Source organism: Schistocerca americana, chromosome 2, assembly GCF_021461395.2.
Source record: "Schistocerca americana isolate TAMUIC-IGC-003095 chromosome 2, iqSchAmer2.1, whole genome shotgun sequence".
Taxonomy (NCBI): domain Eukaryota; kingdom Metazoa; phylum Arthropoda; class Insecta; order Orthoptera; family Acrididae; genus Schistocerca; species Schistocerca americana.
This window is the reverse complement of record NC_060120.1, coordinates 162,206,611-162,211,835: the sequence shown is the minus strand read 5'-3', so window position 1 is coordinate 162,211,835 and position 5,225 is coordinate 162,206,611. Positions and strand designations below refer to the sequence as shown.

Sequence of the window (5,225 nt, the reverse complement as noted above, 5' to 3'; positions counted from 1 at the left end):
CGCTAGTCCTACAAGATAAGCAAGTGAACTTCTACGAAGTCTGGAAAATAAGAAAAAGGTACTTTCAAAACTAAAGCTGTTACGGTGTGTAGTAAATCGTGTCTACGTAAATCAATCGGTAAATCATTCGCCCGCAAAAGGCAAGCGTTTCGGTTTCGAATCCCGGTCCGGCACATGTTGAATAGTTTCACCACCTGGTTAACCAAAGAAAACTAGAGAATCTTTTCTGAAGAAGGAAACTAACCATGAATCGCTTTTACGAACTAGCAGTATCATACGAGCTAATCTCTATAAATTTCAAGAAATATAACCATTGGTACAGAGGAGCATTAAATGGAGCATGTAATATGCCCAGTCGTCTGGAATTATATTACCTTGTGGAACAAATTAGGATTATGTAATTTACTAATCCATTTCAAAACGATTTGAAAATGGCTTTTGTGCCTAAATCATTATCATAATGAAACTTCCTGGCAGATTAAAACTGTGTGCTGGACCGAGACTCGAACTCGGGACCCTTGCCTTTCGCGGGCAAGTGCTCTATCATAATCTCATTGTCATCTTCAAGATATAGGCCTTTTGGCCAGCCCCACCTAGAACTGTTCACATCATCTCTTTAAGGGACATCTATGCTTTCTCTTTCCTGTTATATAACTTCGCAGCTTTAGTTATCTTATTATTAGACATACTTTGGGCATGGTGAAATACGGGCGTTTCTTTTATGGTCCAGCAATGAATATACCTAAACCGATTATGTAATAAAACTAAATGTGGTATTCCTACAGTCATTCGGCAGAAATATCGCCGTTTCATTATTAAAGTGCGACTGTGGCGTCAGCCAAACTTAAAATATTTCAAGATTTGTAGATCATGAGGAATAAGAGAAAGTGGAAAACCGTATATTGAAGAGGTATGGAGACGCAGGGCGTTGATTGAATTTACCCAACACCTGCAGATTTCTTTATTCGCTAGCCTTGTGCTTCGTGCGGGGTGAGCTGTTGGTCGGTTGTGAAACTCGGATCTAATCAGTTATATCTGGTAAGTTCCGACTGAGACAGGGAATATTATTCGAGTTTCGGCATTAGCCTTAAAAGCTAGGATAGCTTCGCGAAAAAGAGGGAGTCGGTGGTTTACTAATCTCTAAACTCCGTCCAAGCAAGCCTTGGAAGGCCCAACGGCACCGACCGGCCGCCGTGGCATCCTCAGCTCTCAGCCGTCACCGTATGTTGATATGGGGAGGCATGTGGCCAGCACACCGCTCTCCAGGCCACATGTCAGTTTGTGACACCGAGTCGGAGGTTTAGCCAATGAAAATTTGTTGCTTCGACAACACTGTCCCATAGTTTTTCCCCGCAACAAAGAACTGCTACTGGGTTGGATATTATGTGTTTTACTTGGCGTGTTCAACATAATGAATGGTGATTTTTATGAAATACACAAGTTACTTGGAGCGGACTATTTGTAATCTGGTCTTCACAGGTCTCCAGGGCTGAGTTCGAAGTGCGAGCTATCACTGAGGACAGTTCTACGCCTGTTAGTGAGATTCCACGCCGAAGGAGCACCTGAAGACTCCCCGGACAGCGATGGGATACCAGCCTGACTTTCGCCCACCATACGGCCCGACAACCAGAGTGATGGTCTTTGGTGCCGTATCTTCTCATATGAAAACTCCATTGGTAGTCATTCGCGCCACCCTTACAGCACAGCGGTACGTCGACGATAATCTACGCCCTGTTTTTTTGCCCTTCATGGCAAGCCGTCCGGGGCTTACATTTCAGTGAGATAATGCCCGAACGCACACAACGAGAGTTTCTACTGCATGCTAAACCCAAACTAGGACAGCAACGTCACTGGATCTCTTCCCAACTGACCACGTTTGGAACATCACGGGCAGGCTCTTCCAAATATCTCGGGATTTTGACGATACAACCCGCCAATTGGACTGACTTTGGCACGATATCCTTCAGGAGGACATTCAACAAGCCTGTCAACCGATGCCAAGCAGAATAGTTGCTTGCATAAGGACCAGAGGTGAACCATTGCATTGCTGATCTAGTCAATTTGTGAAGCTCCTTCTCTTGAATAGATCATCCAGTTTTCTGAAATTGTAAGCATTTATTTTTCTGTGCGCGTACATCACATCTAACGATTTCTGAACCACTCGCGTTGTGTCCTCCCTTTTTCTTGTATGTTTCTTTTTTAATGTAGCAGGCCTATGTACACCGATAACCCAAAACATGGCCACCTGTTTAATAGCGTGTTGTTCCATTTTTCAAACACAGTAGTTCTGCAACAGAGATTCTGACCTGCTCTGCTGCACTCTACAAGTAATCGACAGGATTCCAGTAGTACGTAGCAACAGATGTCTAAGCACAGGTCAAGCAGCAGTTCCCTCAAATTACCATGATGATGATGTAGGGCACGCAGCAGGCGCTCAATATGTATTCCACTACGTGTAGATCAGGCAAATTTGCTAGCCAAGACATTAATGAAGGTTCACTAGAATTCCCCTCCAACCACTGTAGTACGACTCTGACCTCGCAACACGGACAGCCGTTATCCTGCTGGAAGATGTCATGAAGATACTCCGAGAATGAAGTGATGCAGGTGGTCCGCAATAATGTTCACATAGTTCACTGCCGTCATGATGCCTTCGATTATCACCACAGATACCATCGAAGCCCAACTAAGTGTACCCCACAGCATATCTCTGCCTTCACCAGCCTGCATCTGTGGCGCGGTGCAGCCTTTCACCTGGCTGACGGCGTGTAACGACCCAACCACCGACCTGGAGTAACGAGAAATGCGACAGGCGACACGTTTCGGTTGATCCACGATGAAAATTCATTGATACCGTGCCCACTGCAGTCATAACTGACGCTGTCGTTGGGTCAACACAGGAACAGGTAGGGGTCGTGTAATGCGGAACTCCATGTTCAAGTATGGCCTTGCTTCCAAACACTTGTGCCTGCACCCGCATTGTACTCTGTCATCGGATCTGCCATAGATCGCTCCCTATCCTGGATGACACAATGGGGAATCCTCCGACCTCCTCCTTTTGTGGTGAAACTTGGTCGTCCAATATCATACGGCCTACTCGTTATTTTACCATATTTCAACCACTTTTCACAGGAGCTCACGACAGCAGGACGCCAGCAGGCGACCAGCTTCGCCATTTCAGAGATTCTCATTTCCAGCCGCAGCGCCACAACAATGTTCCTTTTGTCAAAATCACTTATATCAGTGGATTTCCACATGTACTTCCCGTATCTGCGCTACATATAAATTCTTGAACGAGATTTTCACTCTGCGGAGGAGTGTGCGGTGATATGAAACTTCCTGGCAGATTAAAACTATATGCCGGACCGAGACTCGAACTCGGGACCTTTGCCTTTCGCGGGCAAGTGCTCTACCAACTGAGCTACCCAAGCAAGGTAGTTCTGCAAGGTTCGCAGGAGAGCTTTTGTGAAGTTTGGAAAGTAGGAGACGAGGTACTGGCGGAAGTAAAGCTGTGAGGACGGGGCGTGAGTCGTGCTTGGGTAGCTCAGTTGGTAGAGCACTTGCCCGCGAAAGGCAAAGTTCCCGAGTACGAGTCTCGGTCTGGCACACAGTTTTAATCTACCAGAAAGTTTCATATACATTCTTTCCTTACTGCCTAGTATGCAGTGGTCATAATGTTTTGGCTCATGAGAGAATTTGAATGGGACAGTGAATAACTGACGAAGTGTAGTGTGTGGTGAATATACAAATACCACATGAGCTCTTAGAGGGGTAGATAAGTTCGCAGTTGGAATGAATTGGTTTAGAATACCAGTTCTTGCTTCTGCATTGCAACGAACGAAATCATCCGTAAATCTTGGTGGGAATTAGGAACACGAGTTCTTTTTAATTTTTTTCCTTACTTTAACCAGCACAAGACTACACTGTATCTGTGAGTTATATCCGTATTGGATATTCCGAGACCCACGCATTCGATTTTTACTGGGTATGAGGGAGTGGGAGGTGTTGTGACCATTCCTCTCACAACACAGCCGTTCTTTATGTCTGCAAACTGAATCGCTGTGCCCTGAATATGAACGTAAAACACCGAATCTGATTGCGAGTATCGCACTGGGTAAAGTTTCGTAGCAAACGTGCTTTGCCCGTAGTTCTTCCGTACCTGTAGAAAAGATCAGATCTCGTTCGTGGCCTTTCTCTGGTAAGCACGAGTGACGAGTGGTGTAAGCGCTCGCAACCCCACTGTTGGTTGCGGGCGTTGTTAAGACTTGCGCGGCCTGCAGGGGCGATACGTCAGCGCGGCTGGAGGCGGCCGTGGCCGCGGATCCGGTAGCCAATTAGGCGGCCACGCGCCATCCATCACGGGGGTGGAGGGGGCGGTCGGGGGCGAGGAAGGCCCCCGGGGGCCGCCGGGCCTCACCGTCGTCGCAGGCTCCCGGGAAACCGAGCCGCAGCGCCGCGTAGACAAACTGCACGCTCGCTTGGCTGTTACCTCCCTCGTACCACGCGCCTCTCTGCTGACAACTGGCGACGAGTAATTGGACCAATTGCGGTTATAGCTAGTTCTCAGCCTTTATACGACCCAAGTCTGCAGTTTCATCAAAACTCAACTGCGCAGTGGAACGGCATAGTCCACGGCAGTGATGAAAGCCATGGGGCACCTCCCAACATCGTAGTGCAAGAGCTCGACGTAGCATGGACTCATTAAGTCGTTGAAATGAAATGATTTTGTGGCATTGTTGGCCTTGAGACCCCAAACGGGTTGCATGTCTTATTTCACGTGACGCCACTTTGGGTGACTTGTACGTTGTTGTTGTTGATAATGATGATGATGATGATGAAAGGATGAAGACAACACTCAGTCGACGAGCGGAGAAAATCTCCAGTCCGGCCGTGTAGGCAAACACGTTACCGCTCAGCTAAGCGGGCGGACAAGTCCCCTGCAGAAACAGCGAGCCTTGCTGCCTCTTTAACCTGTGCAACATTTTATGCACGAACTGATCTTCGATTACGTCCCGTAAATGTTCGATGGGATCCAATCCGGGAAATATCATTCCCTCGAAATGTCCAGAATGTTCTTCAAACCAACACGACATCGTTGTTTGGGACCATGAAGTCCTTGAATGTGTCTGGAATGGTCTCCTAGTAGCCGAACATAATCATTGCCAGTCAATGATATGTTTAATTGGACGAGAGGACCCATGTAAACATAACTCATACCATTATGG

General features: G+C 47.1%; 1 non-coding gene across 1 annotated transcript; it reads right to left on the bottom strand.

Annotated features, from left to right (window-relative positions):
• Positions 1-3,357: 3,357 nt before the first annotated feature.
• Trnas-cga lies at positions 3,358-3,432 on the bottom strand. The gene has a single exon. It is a non-coding gene; the product is annotated as a tRNA-Ser (tRNA).
• Positions 3,433-5,225: the final 1,793 nt, after the last annotated feature.